The 26,952-nt window shown below is 39.0% G+C and overlaps 1 protein-coding gene across 1 annotated transcript in view; it reads right to left on the bottom strand.

Moving 5' to 3' along the window:
- NPFFR1 (neuropeptide FF receptor 1) overlaps nucleotides 1–26,952 on the bottom strand; it is a 170,341-nt gene that overhangs the window by 87,899 nt on the left and 55,490 nt on the right. The window lies entirely within an intron of this gene.

Consider the following 26,952-nt stretch of genomic DNA (forward strand, 5'->3'; position numbering starts at 1 on the left):
AGGAGGAGGCTTAAGAGAGAATTTTCTGATGAATGTAGTAATTTGTCCAAAAAAAGAAAAACAGCTAACACTCCATACACCACCCACAGTGGCAAGACAAGGCTCAGGCCATGCCCACTTTTTGCAATTATGGGGTCCTGCTAATGCGGGTACACGTACTAGAATGTCCATTGTGTTGGGCACTCTGTTTTACAGACATGCATCTTCCTTAACTTCCCATACACCAACTTCTATCATAGAGTGTAGGTCTGTCATTGTTACCTCCAAAACAGCCAAATCAGTGCCTGAAAATAACACTGAGGCCAAAAAACAACTTGAGCAGTCATAGAATCTTCAGAAGAGTTTAAGGAAGGTATCCATGAGTGCTATATGCAAGTCTGAGGTTTTAGATTCCGACACTGTAGTTATAAAGCAGCCTCCTCTGAAAAGTCCTCAACCATTTGGAAATGTGAGGATGGGTAGAAATAGTAATATTAGGGGGATAATTTTGGATCTGAAAATTAATGTGTTGTACCTGAACAAGCTAATGACCATCTCATGCCCATGATAAGAACATTCTGTTTTGAAATATTTTTATCCAAACCCTTACAACATTTGTCAAGGCATCTGTAGCCTTTGTCGGGTCAAAATAAGTAGAGGTAGGGACGTTGATCATCTAGGCACCTCCTCCCTGGTGTCATTTGCAACAAGTTCATTCAAGTCATGTTTCCAAACATGGCAAATTGTGTATAGTAGCAATCAGCCCAGCATAAGCTACCAGACAAATGGATAGGCAGTTGCAATCTTCACTGGTGTCAACACCTTCATCATCAACCTCCTCATTATCAGTACGTAGTTGAGCATCCAATTAACAAATTCCAAATCACTCCCCTAGTGCAATCCAAGATTTCCAAGACACATCCTCGCACGCTACTGCTGTGTGGGGGGGGGGGTACCTCTATATCAGAGGTGGACCTAGATTATTTTTCAGGGGGTTTGAGTTTACATAGCCACTAACTTCCTTCACTCTGGTTGGCCTGACTGGTCCCGCCCCCTTCTTCCCAATGATCAGGCATCACAGAAATTTTAATGTATGAATATTGCTGCTAGGGGGAGCAATTGCCCCGATCGCCCCCCTCTAGATCCGACAGTGATCTATACAGAAGGGGAGCATGACGACTATGCATACTTTTATACAACTGTCTTTGAAGCAAGAATTTGCAGGAGGAAACAAGTATGACAGTCAGAATCCTGTTGCACAGCAGATCACTAAAATCATGACAGTTAGCATTGGATGTGGGTCCAATTTCCATCAACAATGCTTCAGTTTTTAGATGTTTAAATGAGGTTGTGTGTCCACTCTATCACATCCGATCTCAATTCCATTTCTCCAGAACAATTCTTCAGCTGTACTGTGAGGTTAAGCAAAAAAGTAATTTGGTCCATAGAAAATTTTACCATACCGACTATGCACTTAGCTACAGATATGTGGACAAGTGCTCCTGGTCAAAACAAAGACTATATGACCGAGAAAGCCCACTGGGTAGGTGTGTTGCCAGCAGCAGAAGCAGTGCCGGTAGCTTCATCATTCTTCTCCTCATCCGCTCTGCATTATAGAGCTAGCACTTAATGCCAGGTCATTCATAAGCAAGCAACCTTTTGTATTGCTGAATTCACAAAGAAACATACTGGTGTCAATCTGTTGGAAAAACTTAGGAATGTCATAGCAAAATGCTAAAATCCTGCTAAAGCTCTCTTCTGGATTCCTCATTGCCGATAACTGAGCCAACTTTGTGTGTGCATTATGATTTGCTGAATTTCAATTTGTACAATGCTTTGTACACACATTGCGGTGCAGAATTTGTTAAAAAATGAGAGGTGTGCGCAAAAGATGATGTTCAGGGCCCATAAAATTTCTGGGCATTTTAGACATTCAGCAACCACAAGAGCTGGTAATAAGGTGGAATTCCACACTTTTTATGCTTTAGCGACTAGAGGAACAGCAACAAGACCTACACATCAAACCATCACATTGGGAGAGGGGGGACATGTTACCTTAGTCCAGGACATTGCAGAATCCTTACTGTTTTATGCAAGCTACTGAAACCCTTTGAAATTATAACAAATGAAGTGAGTTCAGACACTGACAGACTGAGTCAGGTCATGCCCCTAATCACACTACTGGAAAAGCAGCTGGAGAAGCTGAAGAATGAGATGAAACCTAGCGATTCTGCAAAGTTCTTTACTTTGCCAGGAACCAAGGGTTTGCAGTATTTGATAATTGGATCCCTACATTTTGGCAACCATACCTAAAACTAGGTTTAGGGCATTTGTAATATCTTTCAAAATGACACAAACCTTCACATATGTAGACAACTCCTTGTGAGCAAGCTGTTGGCTCAAGTCACATGTTCCCTGCTTCAGCTTCTCCTCCAAATGCTACTGCCAGAAAAAACTTTGCTTCTTTGATAGTCCCACTCATGAGGAGTCAACAACACAGCAACACACCAATGTGAAAGATTGTGACATCTGGTCGGGCTTAATAGAGTTGCCCAAATGTATTGATACCTCTCTTGTCTCAATCGGATACACCTTGTCTTAGTAGAATGATGGAGGATTACTTTTATGATAAAGTAGAACTTTGTACTCAGTCCCTTTGAACTCTGAGAGGTAAAAAAGAAAATTTGGAGCCCCTTGTACAAACTAGTTATGGTGTACTTAAGCTGCTCACCCTTCCTTGTGTACTCGTAAACAGTGTTTAGCATAGACGGGAACGTTGTGAGTGATCGTTGGAGGAGACTACGTCCCAAAAATCTAGAAAAACTGGTGTTCATCAAAATGAACTACAAATTGTATGAAGAGTATCATTCTTGCTGCCAATTACCAACAGAATGTGTAGTTTCCAGTGGGGATGAATTAATATTGTGTGATGATGATGATGATCATGATATCAGTGATGACATTGTCAGCATAGAGGAAGATGACCACTGCTAGAGAAATGCCCATTAGTAATTTGTTAAAGAAAAAATCTGTTCTGTCCAGTTCATCAACCAACAACCAAAATGTTCTCTTTTTGTGGGGGGCCAGACAAATCAAGCATTTCAGCCTCAAAAATGGCAGCCCCTGTTGCTGAAATGTTTGGTTTGTTCTACTATGTGAATGTCCATTTTAATATACGAGTGAGTGGGTGGTCCAAAGGACAATTCCATCTTGCACTATTTTCCATTTTGGCCTTGGTCTATCAGCTTGTGTAACAGTAAAATGCTATGCGTTCGGCAGCGAAACAATCATTTATTCCACATTCATTAAGTCAACAACATTAGTCGAAAATTCCGGTGTCGACAGTATTAATAGGTCGCCAATTCACATGGTGGACAGTATGATTAGGTGGACAATTCAAATGCCGACAGTATTACTATAGGCCTACGTATAGAGATATGGTTAAGGTTTGAGTTAGGGACAGGTCTAGGGCTAAGGATAATACTGTCTGCATTTGAATTTTCAGCCTAATAATTACTGTCTACATTTCAATTGTTGCCCTAATAATACTGTCAATATCATTATATTGTTGACTTTACAACCCTGTCTATTCGGTTGCCCACCAATATTATTATGTCATCCCTGTAGCTATTGAACACATGTATTACCCTTAGTCTCTCATCATCTGTTAAATGTAAATCTATGTTAATTCTACTGATGCTGCCTAACGATTACCTACTTGGTGTATCTTCTTTTTTCAAATGAATATGTAATTGATGTAGACATCTTTGAGGATGATGATGAGAGTGATGCTAACATTGTCATTTGTCACCATTAAGGAAGACAATCACTGTTTATCCAAAGCTGTGTATAGTTTTGTGCACCAATGCAAAATTAGATTTCAATTTCCGCAGCAAGATAATTGAAATGAGTTACATGGGTTTATGCACCAGCTCAGACTGGGCAGAGATTGACTCTCTTATTACATATGTTTATAGGACTCATTTTGCACCCTGCAACGGCACTTCAGTGGAGATATTTGGTAGAAAGTGATGTATATGTCATGTATTTGTGCCACTGCTCTGTCACTAATTTTAGCCAGCCAAATCGCAGCAGACTTTGTCCATTACAAAATGGACTGGAAATGAATGTTAATGGTCTAAATAGTAGTATTGGAACAATAACAGATCAAAATGACATTATTTTACCTCTTTTCGCACATCTCTAATAAATATATATATATAATTTTAAATTCTATAACGTATTATGCCCAGCATAATCCATATGGATAATTTCATAGGTTCAGTACACCTGTGTACACTCTGCATCTGTACCACAGCACATGTCAACTGTGTTATTTCAGGCTTATGTATATATATAGATAGAGAACTAATGCTAAAAAAGAAAAGGCTAGATGGATCCACCAGTTGGACACTATAATGCCAAAAGGACCTAATGAAAATAACCCTCTAAATATATTCTTGAGGGATTAAGAAGTCTAAATCTGGATACACTATATTGTTTTCTTACAAGAAAGAGCTTGGCTATGCATGGCTATTAGATCTACCTATAGGGTCCTATATATTCACAAGATTTTGTTCTATTGCTTTTAATGAAAAACATATCTTATACATAATAATTCCCTGACGAAAGTTTTGTCTTTAAGATAAGAGTATAGATGACATGTTGAAATGTAGACTATAATATAAAGGAACTGGATTGAAAATAAAGAATAATCTATCTGTCTTAAATGGTGAGTGCCCTCTCTATTTTTTAAACATGTGCTAGCTACTATGGAAATGGAAGCTATTGTGGAGCACCCCAGAGGATTTACTTGAAGATGTGAGTGCAGTTTTTTCCCATAATTATATATATATATATATATATATATATATATATATATATATATATATATATCGTTATATTATTGTAAAATGTGTACAATGTTCAATGATCAATATCATTTAAATCATATATACCATTATAATATATACTTGCCCAGTGTGCCCAATGGAAAAGATAGCCCTGTTCTGGTTCAGTGACAATGTGTGGATTAACCTCTTTACTCACTTCTGCTGACATCTGCTATAATCCGTATACATATCTGCCAATACGGCTAGAGGCCAATGGCAAATCTGACACAACGCACTATGTTTGAAACAAGCCTGACACTTTGCATCAGCCAAAGAATACTAACCCTACCTGGGCTCATAGTTGTGGGAGCATAATGCTATAGAGGTGCTTCTTTGTTAAAACAGAGGGCAAATTGGGTGGAGCAGGAAATAAAAACATTGTGAGGATGTTGTTATTTCAGCAAGACAATGACCCAAAGCAAACAGTAATGTCCACATTGTAGTGGCTAAAATCCAAAACAGGTCTCTGAGTGGCCCAGTCATATCAGACCGTCATCTTAACATCGCTATTCAACAACGGTCCTCAGCTTAAATGAGCTGTAGAATCAACAAATATTTCATGGACTAAATGTTTAAAGCTGTAAATGCAGCTAGAGGTGCTTCTTTTAAGTGTTCTAACAATGGAATCCAGGCAATTACTTGTTTTTTTATTTCTACTTAAGAAAACACTCATTCTCCCAACCACCTAATTTGATAAAGAAGAAGTATTGTCTTGTTGTTATGGCCCACAACCAGCACAATGAGCTTTTAGAACAGAGTGTAGAGATCTTCACCTTTAGCAGCGCCTTTCCTGTAGAGCTTTATGTGCTCACAGGTACTCAGATGCCCACAGGTCTTAGGCTCAGAGTAGTAAAAGCTCATCCAATATGGTTGCAGCGCAGATGGAACCGGGGCACTAGCCCAGACTGGAGCCGGTGGTCAGAGGCAGACCGAGGTCAGAGGTCTGTAGCAAAACAACGAAGTCCAGAATACTAGCCAAAAGGTTAGGGTCAAAGGCAAACAGCGAAGTCCAGAATACTAGCCAAAAGGTCAGGGTCAAAGGCAAACAGCGAAGTCCAGAATACTAGCCAAAAGGTCAGGGTCACAGGCAAACAGGCAAGGTCCAAGGTACAAGCAAGGGTCACAACAGCATATCAGGCAAATAAGAATCCAAGATAGTCAATCAGGACTTTAAAACTATGCCCAGGCGCTGCTTAATAAATTAGTACCATATTAATTAGCCCGCAGCCTGTGTAAGTTTCTGCGCACGCGCCCGGCTGTCCTGCATTGCCGGGACGCGGCAGTCGGAGTCTCGGCATCCGGCCGTTGCCCCGAAAACCGGAAGTTACGTCCCGGTTGTCAAGGAGACGGCCAGGACGCCAGGCAGCGATGAGAGCGAGCAGCGGAGGCTATGGACACCCCCGCGGCTCGTAACACTTGTGTAAGAGGTATGTAATGATGTAAGAGATAAAAATATCGAAAATCCTTTTTTGGTTTTGTTTTATAGATGCTATATCACTTAGTATTAAATGCTTTTCTTCTGTTGACAGGAAGCCGGATCAATAATATAAGATATGAACAGTTTACTGTACTAAATGACAAATAATCAATGCCAATTAGAATATGTTTTCATGACTCGCAACTATCCTTCGTTCCCCACATCAACTGTATATTTACATCATGCTGCATACATCCATACATGAATACGAACATATATCACACAAGACACTGCAAAAACTTTAATTCATGCACTCATCATCTCCCGCATCGACTGTTGTAATTTCTTCCTTACTGGTCTTCCCAAAATCATACTCGAGCCCCTACAATCTATTTTGCACGCAGCAGCTAGATTGATTATCCTTGCAAATCGTTTTTCGTCTGCTAAGTCACTCTGTCAGTCTCTACATTGGTTGCCTGTTTTTCAAAGAATCCAATATAAAATTCTTCTACTAACATACAAGGCCATCAACAAAATTGCACCGACATATATCTCCTCACTTGTGTCAAAACATCTCCCAACTCGACACCTCCGTTCTGGACAAGATCTGCTTCTCTCTTCTACTCTCATCACTTCCTCCCATTCTCGGTTACAGGACTTTTTTCCGGGCTGCACCCACTTTATGAAATTCACTTCCTCACACCACAAGACATTCCTCTCATCTTCAAACCTTCAAGCGTTCTCTGAAAACCCACCTCTTCAGACAGGCTTATAATATTCCTCTACCACCCTCTTAATCTCCCTAACATACCCTATTACCACCCTCTACATAGCTAACACAAGATGACAACCTCTGACCAACATAGTTATGCGACTGAGCATACAGCCCAATAAATACTTTGTAACCTTTGCATTCTAGCTGGACAAATATTCAATATGATGTAGCACTTATCCTTGTGTATTAAGCAATTGTCCCATAGATTGTAAGCTTGTAAGCAGGGCCCTCTTACCTCTTTGTATGTATGTATTACCCAATATTGTTTTATTACTGTTTGTTCCCAATTGTAATCTGCTACGGAATCTGCTGGCGCTATATAAATAAATGTTGATGATGATGGTGATAACTTGGGGCCTGATTCATTAAGGATCTTAACTTGAGAAACTTCTTATTTCAGTCTCCTGGACAAAACCATGTTATATGGCAAGGGGTGCAAAGTAGTATTCTGTTTTGTACATAAGTTAAATACTGACTGTTTTTTCATGTAACACACAAATATCAACTTTAAATTTCAGTGTACAAATAAGCTATCAAGTATTTGTGTGCTACATGAAAAAACAGTCAGTATTTTTTAACTTATGTGCAAAACAGAATACTAATTTGCACCCCTTGCATTGTAACATGGTTTTGTCCAGGTTTCTCAAGTTAAGATCCTTATTGAATCAGGCCCTTTGTTCTCTCCATATAATTTATTTTTTTAAACTATTTTGTTTTCATGATGTCCACATCTATGATTCGCTTTTTATTAAAGTTTCTGTATTTGTCTTAGAAGAAATCAGTGCATAACATGCTGAAGTTAAAACCCTTATATGGAGTCATAATTTGTATAACACACGCTTCCTCTGTGTTTTGGGACTACATAATACAAGGATTGATTTTACTGCAGGCGGGCCTAATAAAACACAAAGATGTTTGAATGCAAGTTTACTCCTATAGTGAAACTAGAAACCTGTCCCTATATTAACAACAAATGTAATACAGCCCATATTGTACAACAGCACATTATAGGCCCCAAGATCTGTCATCGTATAATGCAGATATTGTCCAGCATATTATACAGCCCTAGCTAATTGTCTTACACTGTGTTTCTCTATGTTGGTCCTGAAAGTCTGTTGACAATTTCCATATCTCATGTCAACAAGCTATGTTTCCTAAGTGACTGACGCGTTGCTTTTAAAAGCTCCATATGTACTAATTACCTTTTGATTCTCGGTAAAGACCTGGTCCTCCTGAACCATTCAATAATGTATAATACAGTGCCCAATCCATGAAAGTAATTAGTGGCAGCTGCAGAACTGTAGGAGGTTTGCAACACCCCAGTGGTTTTATCCATCTTGTAATTTACAGAGCTGCTTCCACCTTGCTCTTGTGTGTCTTCTGTCTGCCTCATTTCAAATATTGTGAAAATGTTCTATTTATGGCAAATGGGCAGTAGAACCCATTGCTGCATGCAAAGGACGAGGGTACAAATAAGACAAGGGGAACAGACATGAGGCATGATATAATTACAATAGTTCTGTAATCATTAAAAAATAGTTTATAGGGATGCATGTAGAATTTGGAATGATATGCAGTTTCCTGTGATTACAATGCTTCTGGTAAAGAATTGAAATATTTCATTACCCTCTCAGATTCCCAAGCACCCATTCAAGTTTAATTTAAATGTCAGATTTAGTAAATCTGAAATGAAAACATTGTTCTATACTTCATGATTATTCAAACATCGCCACAACCCTCATTTTTCATTTAAAAGTGAAGTACCCTGACAAATAATTTCGGACAGGCTTTCATAAACCACTTGACTCTTTCTCTCTATCTAAATTTATATATGTGTATATATACAATATATATATATATATATATATATATATATATATATATATATTGTGACAAAGGGAGGCATTTATCTGACAATATGCAAAGAAAACATACAAGCAGAGTAAGACATTGGCGCAGTTATGGACCTAGATTCAGGTTAAACCAAGTAAAGACTTATGTGTAGTTTAAAGTTGGTTAACTTACATGATTTAAAAGCTGCTTCCTCTCAGCAAACAGACAGGGTGTGTCTGTTAGTTGAAACAGAGCCAGTGATGGGCGTTTTCTCTTAAAGAGAAGGTGGGTGTGTCACCTGTCCATCAAGCTAAGGCTGGGGGAGGAGTATCATGTATAAAAGCTTGTTTGTGCCATTTGTTCACGGAGGCCAACGCTGTGCAAGCTGGCTGGTCCTGAGAGAGAACTGGTCTATGTATAGCTAGCGTTTAGGGTCTCCATAATTGCTGTGAAAATATACGGTGTCAAAACATTTACCATCCTGACAATAAAGAACCATAAAAAGGAAGAAGTTGTTCGCGTGTGCTTCTGCAGTAGCGGGCTCTTGCCACTATATATATATATATATATATATATATATATATATATATTATAATAATATGATTTGTATATGCTCTCTTCATTCAGGTGCATGGGTTTGAGTGGCAGATTCAAAGGGGCATATGAGGACTGTGTTACTGGACAGTAGTAAGGTCAGATGTTCCTTAATTGTAGTAATTTGTTTCTCCTAATTTTTATGGTGGCATTGCCTATTAAATCACTGTTCTGGTTGACTGCAGGTCTTTTGGATCTCGGAGACAATAGCTGAGGAAACACCCACCTCCCCAATTAACTCGCTCACCTGTAAATGCACGGACAGGGAGTGAGATTTCTATCACTCATTTCTTTAGTGTGGATGGGCGGAGTCTGGGGGGGCCCGCTCCACCACATGACCATGCCTGCTCCTGACTACAGCTCTATGACACAACAGTCCTTCATTTTGCATGAAAATACTGATCTAGTTTATCAATCTAGGTATATTGACACACACAAGGTCTGATGCAGAGTTGGCTGCAATTGCTCCACAAAATGCAGATGCAAATAGCGTTCACTTAGAGGACTGTAATTGCGGACATATGCAAACCTCCAAGATATGTGTAGGTCTGCTCCAGTAGCATATGCACATGGTTAACACCTGGTATACGTCACAAACACTTATGTCCAATATTTGAAACCACTTGTTCAAAAAATATGTATTCACAATTAGACATTAATAAAACTTAAAGCTCTTTAATACATGAGAAACATCTCTCTAGCTCAGGTATGTGAAAAATTGATTCAGTGTCAGCACAGCATTTGCAAATAGCCAATCAAAAGCAGTTCACTATTGCTGGTGTCTGTCGTCACCATCATCTGCTATTTGCACATGCCCTTTACCAACCACAAATAATAAGGCTTACACAGGCATATTTGCATCTGTGTCTCTGTCTTCATCTGTTCTCAGTTTCGTGAACATGCCCTTACTGTACTTGGCATACATTAGAACCCCTCTTCCCTATTCTGTCTTGCCTTTCCAGACGCAAACAGGCACAGGTGTTGCGCTGAGATATTTCCTGCAAGATACGCTACACAAACTAATATATTACTCATTCTGCGTCAGCCCTATAGAAGTTACAGTGTCGCTGGCATGGTGAATTTAATGGCGGTGGTGGATAGGGGTCAAATTGGTATTCCGAAGACAAGCAATGCCAAGATGCCGTTTTGACGTCATTAGCAGTTTTAAAGCACCAATGCCAGGGCCCGTCTAAGTGTTAGGGTTAGGTTTAGGTGGCGGGATCCGGCATTGGCGCTTTAAAACCGTTAATATGACAGTCACACTTGAAAGTGACGTCAAAACGGCGTCCCAGCATTGCTTGTCTTCTGAATTTATGTCCAGAGTGTCAGATACCTTAGGGATTGTTTTTAAGGTCAGTCTATATTTAGTTATAGTCGCCCATGTAATCATCTGGGTTTTTATGTCGCTTTAGTAACTGTCGGGCTTATCAGTATCGGATAAGCATACCCAACCCCTGTGTACATATGCACAATTGCTTAATATCACTTTACTTGTTCTGCATTCTGCAAGTCAATCTCAGAATCTGCTCTTATTCTGGGCATGGCTGTTGATGATATTGAAATAGTCGAGTGGAGAGAAGAAGGTTAATTTTGAGGATGTGAATAGTTTATATTGAGTTTCTGATGTTTTAGGGGTATATTTACTAAACTGCAGGTTTGAAAAAGTGTAGATGTTGCCTATAGCAACCAATCAGATTCCTGCTGTCATTTTGTAGAATGTACTAAAAATGATAACTAGGGGCCTGATTCATTAAGGATCTTAAATGAAGAGGATCCTTATTTCAGTCTCCTGGACAAAACCATGTTACAATGGAAGGGGTGTGTGTTCTGTTTTGCACAAGGGTTAAACACTAACTGTTTTTTCATGTAACACACAAAAACTTAATAGCTTATTTGTACACTGAAATTTAAAGTTGATATGTGTGTGTTACATGAAAAAACAGTCAGTATTTAACTAATGTGCAAAACAGAACACACATTTGCACCCCTTCCATTGTAACATGGTTTTGTCCAGGAGACTTAAGGATCCTCTTCATTTAAGATCCTTAATGAATCAGGCCCTAGAATCTGATTCGTTGCTATAGGCAACATCTCAACTTTTTTAAACCTGCAGTTTAGTAAATATACCCTTTAGTGTTCAATGAAAAAGCATCTAGTGCAATATATGTTGTATATGACTGTGCAGTGTTAATTTCAATAATTTACAAACTTTAACATATTGAACATATCTGTAACTGCTCAGCCACTTGATGTCTGCTGTAGATGCCAGGTACACCAAACACCCCAGCCCCCAAGACCATGCCTTTGGAAGTACCTTATCTATGCCACCAGACTCCCTTACAAACAAAGTAGTAACTCATATACACATACATCAAACAATTCCTGTAGCTCTCCACACTTCAACTGCTTTCTCCACCCCATCCTAAATATCCACACATCATATTTCAAATATTTAATAAAAAAAAAAAGCATGCAGCAACTCCTCATTTTTTTGCTTTTAACAATGGGAGTGCTCACTTGCTTTGTATCAGACATTCCATTCTTGGTAATTATTGCCTCAATGTATGCTTGTTGATCAGTTTTAACCATCCCAGCATTTTTTGCATAAATCTCATGCCTAATAATTGATATGCTCGACCTAATATATTTTAACCTGAATTTCTGTTTCAACAGATTATTTACACTGGTGATGTGCTTCTCTTGGCCTGCTAGTAACAGATCATCTACATATACTACTATGATGAACAACTTTTCTTCTATAGTTTTTCTTCTATAGTTTTGCGATATAAACAGTGATCAGACTCTGACGTAATAAACTTCATCTCTAGCAGCACAGCATCCAGTTTCACATACCAGCAACGACCACTTTGCTTTAGGCCGTATAGGGATTTCTTTAGGAGGCAGACTTTTCTCTCTTGGAACACACTATCATCATAGTATACCGGTGGCCAGGCCCGGCGCTCCCATTAGGCAAGGTTAGGCACTTGCCTAGGGCGCTGGGCTCTGGAGGGCGCCTGGAGGGCGCCACAGAATTCTGAAATACTTTAAAACTGTGCGGCGACCGCTGACCATACCTGTCACGGCCGCCGCACAGCATTCAGATGGACAGGGAGGGGGGGAAGAGGCTATTTTGTCACCACCGCTGCCTCTCTGCTCCGTCTCCTCCCCTCCACTTACTAGTGTCAGTGAGTGGAGGGGAGGAGACGGTGCAGAGAGGCGGCGGTGGTGAGACAAGGTAAGGAGAGGAAGGAGGAGGGCGGTGATTTTTGCGTGGGGGGGGGCAATTTTTGCGGGGGGGGGGGCGCCGCTTTTTTAAAAATGCCTAGGGCGCCGTGGACCCTAGCACCGGCCCTGCTGGTGGCTCCATGTAAATCTCCTCAACTAACTCTCCATTTAGGATTGCTGAATTAAAATCAAGTTGGTGCAGCAATAAATCATGAATTGTAGAAATGGCAATGACCTTAGCTTTGTAGTGGGCAATGGTTCAGTCCGCATTCAGCTTTTAGCAAAAGACCCACTTTTTATTTTTCTTGATCGTCTTACAGTGACTCGGCCTGTCAACTACAGTCCATGTATTGTTGACATCCAGAGCTGTTAGTTCTGTGTCTATTGCCAACTTACACTCATCCCAGTCACTGCTTGATTTCGCTTCTTGGATGTTTTGCGGTTCACAGTAGACTATGTTAGCAAATTCCTCTCAATATCTCCTGAGGGGAACTCCTCTGTTGCTCCTGACAGAACTTCTGCTTTCCAATTGGACGTCAGCATTAACACTCTCAGCTTCAGACACGCTTTCTGCTGCCAGTATATCAAGCGTTGCAAATTTTTTATGTGGATCTTGTTCCACTATCCCACTAGGTGGTGCTATTTCGTGAAACACCACATTTCTGAAAATTATGATACGTTTATTTGTCCCAGAGTCTGTATCCATTACTCTCCTGGCAATATCTAAGCATGATACATTACACTGATTTGGGATCCAGTTTGTATCCTTTCTTTAGGTATATGTGTACACGCTTTACAGCTGAAGACACTGAGATGACTGACACTTGGCTTTTTCCCGGACCATGCCTCCAGCTGCGTTTTTCCTTTCACAGCTACTGTGGACGCACATTTTTTTTAGCTATATGACAGTGGATACTGCTTCCGCTGAAAAACTTTTTTCCTCGCCTGCGTAACGTAACAAAGTCCATGTCCTTTCAACATTGTACGGTTTGCTCGCTCATTCACTTACACCATTTTGTTCTGGTGTCTAGGTGATCATCAGTTGATGCTGTATGCTATATTTCTTCAGGAATGCATCTAAAGTCCTGTTGTCCTACTCTCCATCATTGTCTGATCTCAAGTCCTTCAATTTTAGACCCGTTTGAGTCTCCACCAGTCTCTTGTATTCTGAAATATTGTTGATAACTTCACTTTTAGCTTTGATGAAGTATATGTGAGTCATCCTTGTGGCGTAATCAATGAGTGTCATGAAATATTTATAGCTACTAATCGATTCCACCTCCATTGGACCACGCACGTTTGTGCGCACTAGAGTCAGCGATGCTTCATCTCTAGTTGCTGATTTTCAAAAGGAGACAACCACTTTGCTTGCCCTTTATGCAGCTGTCACATGCCTGTCTCTCAGGTTTGCTCACAGTGACTCCTGTCACCATTCCATCAAGGAGTTTCTGGACGTTGTCATATCCCAGATGACCCAACCGTTTATGCCACAGCTCCAGGTACTGATTTGTGTCAGAAGCTGCCATTGCACAACACTCCTCAGTGTCCAGGACATACAGTTGGTTGCACCGAGTTGCTGTTGCAATTACAGTCCCTATTTTGTTTTGTACCACACACTTGCCCTCTGCGAACTGGACTTTGCAAGCTTTTCTTTCCAGGACACCTATGGTGATAAGTTTGGTTCCCAAATCTGGCATGAACAGAATGTCTTTTAATGTCTGTGATAACAGTTTCACCTTTAATCATTAGTCGCGCTGTGATTGTCCCCACTTTTGTGGCTGTAAGGACTTTTTCTCCAATTTCATTCATATGGGTTCACATGGTTTTAGTAAAGTGAACCACTCTTGGTTGCAGCTAAAGTGCCTAGTGGCCCCTAGTCCATGCACCAGCAGTCTTTCTTGTGGCTGTCTGCAACATTGAATGTCGACTTGGTTTGTCATGCTTCATCTGCACACCACTCTAATCCTTCAGCCTGCATTTGGAGGCCTTGTGTCCCATCTTGTGACATACAATGGCTGTTTTCACCTTGCCCACCTCTTTAACCTCCCTCTCTCCACTGGTATCTTCCACTCAGCCTTCAAGCATGCTCTCATGTCCCCTATTCTTAAGAAACCTTCCCTCGACCCATCCTCTCTCTCTCTCAATCATCGCCCCATATCTCTGCTTCCCTTTGCTTCTAAAATTCTCGAACGACTTGTCTTCAATCGTCTGACCCATTTTCTCGCTTTCCATTATTTTTTTAACCCAGGTATCCAGCTGTCTCTCTGCTGTAACTACCTGGATGTCACAGCGCTTCCTGAAACTCAACATCTCCAAATCCGAGCTCATCATCTTTCTTTCTGCCAATGTTGCTATGCCTCCCAATATCTCCTTCTTGGTTGACAACATCACTCTTTCTCCTGTCACCCAAGCCCGCTGCCTTGGAGTCACCTTTGACTCAGCCCTGAGCTTTACCCGTCATATTTAGTCCCTCACTAAATCCTGCCACTTCCTTCTCCATAACATAACTAAAATACGTTTCTTCCTCTCTTAGGAAGCAACCAAAATCCTAGTCCATTCACTTATCATTTCTCATCTCGACTATTGCAACCTCCTTTTCATTAGCCTTCCAGACTCTCACATTTTTGACCTTCAAACCATACAGAATGTTGCAGCTAGGCTCATTTTCCTCTCCCACTGCACCTCTTCCGCTTCTCCTCTGTGTAGATCCCTTCATTGGCTCCCTATCCATTTCAGAAATCAGTTCAAGCTCCTTACCCTCACTCACAAAGCCCTTACCAACACTTCTCCCCCTTACATCTCTGACCTTGTCTCAAGGTCCATACCTACTCTGCCACTCTGCTCTGTCTCTGACCTCTAGCTCAATCCACTTCTTATTAGCGCCGCCAATGCTTACCTCCAAGACTTCTGTCGGGCTGCCTCTAATCTTTGAAACTCCCTACCCCGTCTCACTCGAGTCTCCCCCAACCTTCAGTCCTTCAACCGCTCACCCAATAATCACCTTTTCAAGCTCGCCTATCTTACCCCGTCCTGACCATTCTAACCATCACCTCCTCTTCCTCGTCTACCATCTCCATCTCTTCCCAGTTGGTCCTACTATCTCTTACCACCCCTCCCTCGATAATGTAAGCTTTTCGGGGGCAGGGTACTCTCTACCTATTGTCCCTCATCTGTCTACTGTCTGACTCCCTCTTTCGTCCTGTCGTGTCTTTTGCTGCACTCTGTGTGAGTCCCCATTACATTACTCATACTCATCTGTGCTACTAATATGTATTACCTCATCTATTTGTTACTTGAATCTGTGGTGCCTTATAAATAAATAAATTAATAATAATACGACGCACTTGTACTTGTGCTTTTTAGGCTTGGTACCTTTAGTGAGCAAAGCAGAAGCAGCATCATTTGTCTCAAAGGGAATGTGTTCTTGAAATTGCAGAAGCTAGGCCCTCACAATTTCTGTAATGAGCTTGGAATCATTGAACTCCAAAGCTACCACCAGGAAATCGAACTCTGGCGCCAGATTGCAGCATTGCCATTGTAACTTCCTCAGCATACGCCTGTGCTCCCGCAGATTTCAATTGCTGGGATATTGACAGCATTTTGTCAATGTACTTGTTCATGTCTTTGCAGGCACTTAACTTTGTCCTGTACAGTGTACGCCTTAAGTTTATTCTCATTATCTGACCTTTGTCCTCATGCGTCTTTTGCAGGCTTGTCCAAATGTTGTGCGCTGACATTTTCCTGTTGATTATGAAATACACATGCTGTTCCACAACCAAGCCAATGGTCTCCATGGCTCTATCCCCTTCATCTTGCTTGAGCTGCATTTCCATGGCAAATTTCCATGTTGCGTAATTCTCTGAGCCTGTCAGTTTTGCAGAGCTTACACTGGCCCCTGTACTGTGCATTTTTTCCTTAAATAAAGATCAGCTTCCTTTTATTTTTGTGTATCTTTGCTACCGCTCCCCACTATGCTGTTCCTTTACCTGGTGATTAAATCCTACTGCCCTCTATCTGGCCAGCCTTCCTTCCTTCTTATGCTGCTATGGTCTTCTCTCTGGTTTACTGCTTCTTCCCTCTGCCTCCATCTCTGCTAACTGTATTCTATTTAATTTCAAGACTGCATTAACTGGCCACCTTCACCTGCCTTACTCTGATAGACTCCTCGTGTACTTCTTCCAATTAATGGTCCCTACATCCCCGACAAGTCTTCTGCTCCAACCACAGCCAATGGGAGCATCACTATACTTCATAACATGTCACCTACACTCATCACAGGGCAGTTCACAGGCAGGATATTAATTTACTATTTATTGGGTTATTTGTTGTTGGCTATAGACTTTGGCTCCGGACACCATGTTCAAGTGGAAACAAACATAATTCCTATTCTAACTACTTGCTGATTATGCCACTAAGCAAATCAATTACATCCAACATTTAGAATTATAACAACTAGGGTCATTGCATGGCCCAAATGTAATCTATTGAAACTAGTAATGGACAAAACTAAAAAGGTGTTATTAGGACATGCATTGTATAAAAAAAAAAGTGAAAACTTTTCCTATGTGTAAATAAACCATATATAAAAATTGGCAATTGAAATAAAACTTGTAGCCCAAGGGGGGGGGCTGGGATGAAAGCAATAGTTGGAAATAAAAAGGCTATGAAAATAGTATAATGCACAGTGCAATGGTCATTCAAACCAATCAGAAGAACAAAAGGATATTTTGGAATTCTGTCTAAAATAGCTGAAAATACAACAAAAATCACAAGACAAACTTGAAGTAGACTTGGAGGATAATTAAGGTGGGACCTTTGGCCCTGAGAAGTGTCATTGCTCAGTATTCCTGATGAAGCACTGTGCATAACACATTCATTACCAATAAGGAAAAAAATAGGGCGATGCAATATATAAATGGCGATTTTTATTCTGCCATCTTTTTACTATGGGCTGGTACAGAATGCTTGGGAAAGGGCATGAGGTTGAAGATCAGAGAATTAGAAAGAGGAAGTTAGTTGAAGGGATATAGGGACTAGAAGAGGTTGACAGGCGGTAGAAAAAAGTAAAGGGTGAAATTTAAGAGACGGTAACGGAGATGGGATGAAAGCAAATGTGACAAGGAGAGCTATTTAATTCCAAAAGAGTAAACAGCTGAGCTTCTCTATCTTCTTTCTATAATCAAAAGCTTAGAGCCTCATACATGTTTGTCACTAGGTAATGAAAATTGTCTGTACAAAGTGGTAGAAGCAAACACTTTCATGACAATAATTTAATTTTGCATTTAAAGGATAATAACTGACATACTATATTCTGCTTTTTAGAGAAAAGTCCACTTTACAGACTTTTTATTTAACATAGCGTGACCAGGAGATTTGATGGGGGTCACCATTTCCCAAGGTAAATGATTAGCACCCAGCAGAACAGAGAAACAAAGACTCAGAAACTACCTTTTCTTGTTCACAGCCAGAATATGATGATTTTCCAGGCCAGCAGGTTTACACTGACCTCTAACTGCTTTATTTTCCCCACAGGAGGACAACAGGTTCACATTTACAGCTTGCAGCATCATTTGTTCACCTTTTGCCTTTTTTTAAATTTACACTGGGATTGAAGAAGATATTGGGCACACATTTAAAGGGTGTATTTAGCACTTCAGCTCCAATATAAGAATGTAGGTATATTCCTTTACTATCCCATCTACCATGAAAACTTCCCATTCACTTCAAAGATGTTTAAACTGTCTGCTTACAATCAATGGGCTTTATAAATCAGACCTAAGGTGCACACACCACTGTCAAAGCAATAGTAATGGTGTCCAAACAGCTTGGTGGAATTTGTCTTCTGAACAGGGAGACAGAGCTGATATGGTGAATCTTGTGTTTCTTAGGAGTTGCAGTATGGTGCACAGCACCACAACATGGATAGTAATATATGTTGGTTGCATGTTGGTTGGTTGGATAGCCAAATCATCTCTATTTCAGTGAGACTCTGCCAGTATATTTGCTGTTTAATTGTAATCTGTTTGTATTTTCCTGACATAGATAATAAACATCCCTAATTCTGACTATAATTAGACTAGATCCGCACCTATTTGTCTCTGAAATGCAGCATACAATATTGATTTAAGCTAATTTAAAGTGAATTAAAGTGCTTTTAGCAAATGGATATTTGGAAATACAAATGGTCCTGATGAAAGAAAACTGAAGCTTAAAACTGCACCAAATATATTACACGCTTTTTCAAAGGATATGATACACAGTAATCTGATAAATTTGCAGGCACCCCTCCCCCTTACCACATAATAATATAGGTTTACATTGGTTCAGCTAAAGTTGCACTTGGGCTAACTACACAAGCGATTTTGTTGCTGCAACTACTTGCAACTATGTTGCTGCTACAAAGTCACCAATGTAAATTACCCCTGGTATTGGGGCTTGTGGCTATTAAGAGACTCCTACTCAATTTCTACATCAATATTTATTTTAATTTAATTAAAAGCAGCAAGAAACAATGCTCAAATGTATATACAAAAACAAGCAAATAGGACTTCTGAATGTAAATATATGTATGCATTTAACTGTTGACATGTTCGTGGCTATAAATAGACTTCTGCTTTAAACTGTACAGCTTAGTGCATGCTGGCAACTGTCACATATATCTTTAACTACTTGCCAGCTGCTGTGCCTGACAATTATGTGGGGTGGTAATTACTAACAGCATCTTATTAGAAACTGAACAATTTAAGAATGGCAAATGATGGTAATCAGCCAATAGAAATTGGTATAATAAAAATGAGTGGTGGAGAAAACAATACGTATTTTAATTAAGTATTCTGACACCACCGTAAAGAAATTATACTTGCTGCATACTAAGGCCAATTACATTTGGATTTCTGATGGAAAATATTGTATGCAGGGCTGCTAATAGGAATTTGAGGCTGAGGTATAGCAACTTCCTATCCCCCCCTCCATACATGATTAGGACAGAAATCGTGTGCTTACTCCCCTTACAGATAAAACCCAACATTGCGTCATGCACCATTGGCAGCTACACGTGGGACCCGCTCACCACTGCTCTTCAGTGCTCATGCAATGTGACATACCGCCTCCCAGCAGTTGGGACAATGGGACAGTTCCCTAAATGTAGCACTGTCCTACATACAGTGAGAGACTTGGTAGGTAAGTAGATGCTATGCTGAAACAGTTAAATATGGAGAAAAAAAATGCTTTATTTTATACATTTCTGATGTGAAGAGCAAATTAAAATAAATTAAATAAATTAAAAATAGAGAAATGGAGGAACATAACTTTGACATAATATAAGATGGTATATTTAAACTTCAAAAATAAATATGAAAACAAATTTAGGTGAGAAAAATCTGTGCTACCGTAAATATCTCTAAAGTACAGACATTTCCAACAAGGTGGAATTCAACTGTGAGGTGTCTCCGGAACGTCCGCGACACATCTCGTGAGGGAGATTTAACAGAAATCTCCACTTATTATTCCTTGCATAGAGGTGTACTGTAATTGCTGTCAATCTGCACAGCATGATTACTCTGACAGGCTAAGCATCCCTGGACCAGCATCATAAAATATATTAAGAAAATATGAGTCACAATACTGTACACATTTTTTTTCCAATGAAACACTGATCACAGAGAATGCAATTCTAAAGAGAATGACCCAGAGGAGAAAATTCTCTGTAAGCCAGAATGTATATTCCCAACCTTGTTTATACAATTTATTCATAAAGCATTATTTCCGTATTATACCTCCTTCTCATTTAGTAAGAGAAGGTTCTGTATAATATGTTTTAGTTTGTAAACATCAAAACACTTGCACACCTTTGTGACTACCGCACAATACAGAGAGCATGCCTCTGATAGGCATATTATGGCCAGCCGCATCATGGCCGGCCCCCCACCCGCACCATGGCCAACCATGGTGGATGTGTAGATGATGGGCCCACTTTAAGAAATTACTCTATAACATTTTTACATGAATCAGACATAGAGGTGTATTTACAGTTGTTAATCTTAGCAAGTTTTGTAGGACTCTTATAAGCATCTTGTTATTTACACTGGGGAATGAAATCTGCAATAACAAGACAACCGTAGTTTATAATGTGTATATATGATGTTGCAAAAAGTTAAATGTATTCTAAGCTTTAAAGCTTTGTTTAAAAGTAATCCAGTTCATATAAAAAAAAAGTCTATTTCCTCCCGTCAGAAAGTGTTTGGTTTATACAGTTGTGGCATAGGAACATAAGATATAAATTACTGAGCACTGAAGCTATTTATCACACAGAAGCATTTACAGTTATGATCACAGTCACTCCCTCCCATATCTCCATGCATTGATAGTAAGGAGGTGAATCACAAAGATTGATCTGTCCAACAATTGATTTCTCAATGTGTTGCTGATCTCAAGGGATAGGAAAGTAAAACAGTGTTATTCCTCTGGACCAAATAGCACATTACTGAAATCAGTCTTGGATGTCTGAAAGTTGAAATCTCTTTTGATGTAACTGGGTATACATTCCTCCCTGTAAATTTTTCGAAATCCATAGATTTACCTTTTCTATTTTCCTTCACACATGTCTTTTTATTTAGGCACACAGTATGACATGAAAACAATTCTAATACATTTTCTATGAATCGTACATAATACTTGCCAACCTTATGTTGGCTGGGTCCGGGAGATCCTGGAGGGCAGGAGGGGTGTATGGGCGGAGGGGGCGTGGCTTCACGATTCGCGTAATTTTAGGTGTAAAAAGACCCAAAACAGGCATTACATCACTGGGGGCAGGGCCAAAATGACGAGAATCGCGAAGCCCCGCCCCCCTCCGCCCGTACATTCCGGCTCTAATTTTATTGAAGTGGGCAGATGGGCCAGATGCGGGAGAATCACCAGCTTTCCCGGGAGTCCGTGAGACCGACCTGAATTTCGGGAGTCTCCTGGACATTCTGGGAGAGTTGGCAAGTATGTCGTACACATTACTCTTCTTGTCCTTTTTTATAGTGCCAAAATATTATGCATCACTTTACAGATGATGCTGAATCATCATCAGTCACTCTCCCAGTGGAGCTTACACACTAAATTATCTTTCCCTACACACACACACTCTGGTTAATTTACCTACCTATATGTCTTTGTTGCATGCAGCTATGTATGTACACAGCGGTCAAATAAGAGCATTTGGCATACGTATCTGTATTATGTTATCTGCGTCAGCATCTTTTGTCTCTTTTTTTTTTTTAGCATCTCTTGCCATGAAATAACATTTTTTTTAACAAAACCTTCGGACGACTAAATTGCCCATTTTGTACAGGGCCCTAAAAATTTTATAGAAGTCCCTAACCATATTTAGTGGCATTGTCCAAAATAGCTCCCCTCTGGTAAGAAATATATCACTTAATTGCAAATATCACTGATATAACTATCCCAGACTCTTTATCTTATTTAATATTAACCCACTTTATCCTAGATATCCCTATACAAATGCAAACATTAATAACTAACATGTTAAGCACCACAACATGTCACATTGCACTATACTGGAAAAACCCAGAAACACCTTCCATCCTTCCAATTATTAACAGAACCATGCATGGAATATATCTCCATTGTTAAACATTATACTATAAATAAATGTTCTTGCAACTGGAGCCACTGGACTGAGGACTTTGAGGCCACCTCTCAATTCTAAAATTAAAAGTGCTTATCTATACCTCACCTTAAATTTGATGTACTACCTGATTATCCAATCAGCTGACTAAGCTATAATCTAGTGTGCAAGGCTTTTGAGGGCGGCGCTGGGGGGGGGCGCACACACAATTTATGGTAGTGCAAAACTGTGACAAGGAGAGATGTAAACTGAAATTAATTTTAAAATACAAGAGAGTAGTTGTTCCCCAAATTAATAAGAAAACCTAAAACAAAAATGTAGTAAGGTTTTTATCTTGATGTATTCCCCTGGTAAAGGCTGAAGACACATAAATTAAATGAGTGACAAGTTTAGCTGTGGCCCTTTTAATAAGCCAAGTGGTGCTGAGTTTTGAAAACAAGAGAACATAAACATTGGTTGGGGGGGGGGGTGAAGGAAGCCATATTGTAAACTACCAACCACGCATTAGCCTAGCATAGAAGACGAGGGTACACTATCAGTGTATTGACCTAGGGTGGCTTGAACCCTTAATCTGGCCCTGTCTGTTTTTTTAGTATTCCTTTTAGTAATTTTTTAAGCATTCAAACTTGAATACTTAAAAAGTAATCCTTCTGTGTCTAAGTGCGATGCAAAATCATAAAAGAAAAATCAATAGAAAACAAAATAAATGCTAATAGGTAAAGTAGTAGTGGTAAATGAACAATCTAATAATTACATAATGCCAGATTTGTTGGCAATGTAAAAACAGTCATATTTCATTTATGATAAAAAAAACATAAAATATAAAAATAATACCTGAGTACTAGAGTAATGGTATTTAAAATGCTGAAAATGTGCCTAGAAAAAAAAATGGACCCGCTTATATCTGTCACATAAGCAATTTTAGAATAATCAAAAATAGCACTAATAGATTTTTTTTAATTTCTTTATTTAGATGGTTGAAAGTGGCAAACATTTATAACAATAATAGGCCATATAAAATACTTGACTTATAAACATATTTACATTTTTGGGTACAGTATTACACTGTAAGATATAAGGTGGCACATACAGGAAGGGTTTATACAGTATAAATATGTACCTATGGTAAACGTGGGCAGGATTGTGTGATTGTAGGGAACAGGGGGTGGGGATACTACAAGGAATATCGGTAAAGGAGAAAATGTTTTGGACAACTTCTTATGACTTGGAGTTATAGTTCGTAAAGTTCAGACTGGTTTTTGCTTTTTTTTTTTGGTAATCAAGGATATAGAGTCAGACAGAAGGTGGGGTTATGATGGTGCTAAATGGTTGTAAATTATAAGTAAGTAGTGCATTGCCAATAGTTTTGGTATTCAGTGACCACATCTGATTAAAGACATGTTCTCTATCATCAAGGAAGTATGTTTTTTTTCCATGGAAGCTGTCTGCCAAACAAGGTTCCTAGGAGCTGAGATTGAGGAGAGATGAGAACTTTTCAGCTATAAGACTTTTGCTGGCTACACGGATATGGGACAGCAGTTTTTTATAGTATTTATTTAGTCCTTGAACATACACAGAAGGTCCATGGACTATTTTCTACAGGAGCCTCAAGCATCTAGTTCAGAAGAGATAGGGAAGGGAAGATTTGGGGGCAAGTTCAGCATAAGTGGAGTAAGGTACTCCTTCAACATTTTGGGACAATTGTAAGGAAATTTTTTATTTAGCCTCTCTGGAGTGTAGTACCTTCTATTATATCATTTATAAGATGTTTCTTTGATTAAGGTGGAGATGGAGTTATTTTGGGGAGGTTTTTTTTTTATATGCCATATTTATCCGGTGTCCCCTCAGAACTCCTTTCCATAGGGTTGTGGGGGAGGCCGTCAGGTTATTTAAATTAAAATATCCAGTAAGAAGGTGTTGAATTTGGTTATTATAATAATTGTTATGAAGGATTGTTTAATTGATCTGTCATGTGACTGGGGGCCATAATGTGTAGATCAGCCATGATTGGCCACTAATACTATGGGGAGAATTAAATTACTAGTGAAGTCTCATTTAAGCCTTGTGTGATGAGACTCCACAGGATGTTAGGGTAGTAAAACATTACATAAACATACGAGTAGCAATGTTTTACTTATCTTAATACCAGGAAGTGCGCACAGGGGAGCATCATGCAAGACTCCGTCTAGGTTTTCTGACTTTCAACAGAGTAATTTTGACCAAGCTGAACTGATTTATACAAACTCCACACAGGAAGGGCTTGGTCGGAATGGACCCCAGTGCTGTGAGGTAGCAATGCTAATCACTTTGCCACATTGCTGTACATTCATGTTACACACTTTAAGGTGGTTGATTTGGCAATTTGTTTAAGCTTAAGTGGTAATGAAATTGTATAAATACTGACTTAATTGGGAGTTTCAAACAAGAGAGAGATAAAGAACAGACTAGTTTAAAATCCACTCTAATCTTGCATTCTACACCATGTGCTTTACTGTCATTCTATGTATACAATATGAAATAATAAATATAATAAATCAACACGATAATTGAAATTCACATGTGATCAATAGGTAGATGAAAATGTCCTTGTGGGCTAAAAGCATTAACAATGCAGCAGTGGTGGAAACCTGACCCCATGGAAAACTACAATAGTGGTATAAGTCATGTGTCGATAGAGATCTTAGACAATGTGGTGAAACCTGTGCATTAAATTCACTTGTGATTAGCAGAAGAAGGAAATTGAGTTTTATGTTTAAAACGTCAAAGGTGAATTAACCTGAGTGAGAAATGGTAGATCAAATGAAAGAAAAACAGTGTGCTGTTTTGTATTATAAAATCAGAAAAATTAATCACCTTATGATAGAGGAAAAATAACCACTTTTTGATAGGGAAATGTTAAATGCAGGCTTACCACAGTTAACGCCTACACAGTAATTGTAGTGGAGCAGCTACCTGCAGCTTGCTTGGAATGAAGAACTTCCCAATGAATGTATCCTCCTGCGAAATATGGAACTCTTTCTTGGATCAACAGCTACACATAGACATGCTGTGGTTAATATGTGAATTGCCCAGCAATCCCCTTATAACAAAGACTGGCCAAAAAGCAATAATACAAATAACTAATGATTGATATCAAGCATAAATGTGAAATACTTAACAGAACAAATATCCACTTGTATAAATGAATATTATATAACCATTTGCCTTACTTGTCATGGTTTCTTCAGCAGTGCATGTATTAGAAATAATCACAAAAACCTGAGTTAGTCAATCATATGTTCCTCAAAATATATTACCCATGTCAAAAATAATTAAATACTTCAGGTGACATATATTGTTTGATTAATAATATCCAAACTTAGTACTAACAAGTTTAAGTTGCCTTTATAACCACTATAGAAGGTCTATCAGTTAATGAAACTCTTAATAAGATGTCTTGTTTCCAAGTTCCTTCATTTTTTTTTAAAGATTTTTTTATTCTTGAATATCTTTTAGTCTTAGATATAAATGAGAGAGACACATTACTTCCAAATTCTTTGAAACCTACGGCTTACAGATTTCTGCTTAAGTAACTCTTCCCTCATCAGGATTTTTTTCTAACACTTTATGAAGATGATCTTTGAGATAACTCCTGTGAAAGAAGAATTTTACACAATTTTACATTGTTCACAAAAAATGAGCCAGCAAACAATTTTGTCTCATCCTCCTGAATTACCTAAAAGTTATTATTTTGTATCCATGATTTATAATGCTGACTGAATATAAGTAGTTATTCATGTTAACAGGCTTTTGAAATGTTTTAGTGAAAATGTGACCTCTAACTGAAGTATATAGGGTGACATTCAAATAATGTGTGAAAGTAGGAATGTATGGGTTATCATTAATGTGTGACATAAACTGAATAATAGATTCAACCTCTCCATTACAAATAAAAATAAGATGGTTAATATGATGGCCATGAAATGACCATACCAACTAAAATGTTCCTCAAATAGTTCCACAAACAGATTAGCACAATTGGGGGCAAATCTGGTGTCCATGGCCATCCCCTGCACCTTTAAAAATATAATGAATTCAATATGGAACATTTATTTGACAAAATTTAATCAAATTCAAAACTCTTTGTTGCTTTAAGATCCCAACATAACTCATCAAGTAATGGGATACTGCTTTGAGTCCCAATTCATGGGGGGATTTTGGTATAAATAGACTGCGCATCACATGTGAACCACACGTATTTTGGTGTTTCATTAAATATTAGCAACAGAACAGAAAAATTCCCACATTTCTGAAAAAGTGATTTCTCTACTGTGAAACTTGAGCTTGATTTACTTGGAGGTGCTGATTTGCCAAGGACTCTCATTTGCTTTTTGCTGTGAATTACACTGTAAGAGTGATATTAAAACTATGAAATTAAATATTTCTAAAGCTATATTTTATTCTAATTGCATTGTTTTATGCAACTTCAGTGCACACATCTACTTTACAATTATTTTTTATCATAGGAGTTAAGGAAAGCTAAATCACTAACAAAAGAATTACCATGTATTGAGTAAAATGGTATAAGGACCTGTATGAACATATAAATTAGTCAACTCAAAATGGT

The sequence above is a fragment of the Mixophyes fleayi genome, chromosome 6, assembly GCF_038048845.1.
Source record: "Mixophyes fleayi isolate aMixFle1 chromosome 6, aMixFle1.hap1, whole genome shotgun sequence".
Classification (NCBI taxonomy): domain Eukaryota; kingdom Metazoa; phylum Chordata; class Amphibia; order Anura; family Limnodynastidae; genus Mixophyes; species Mixophyes fleayi.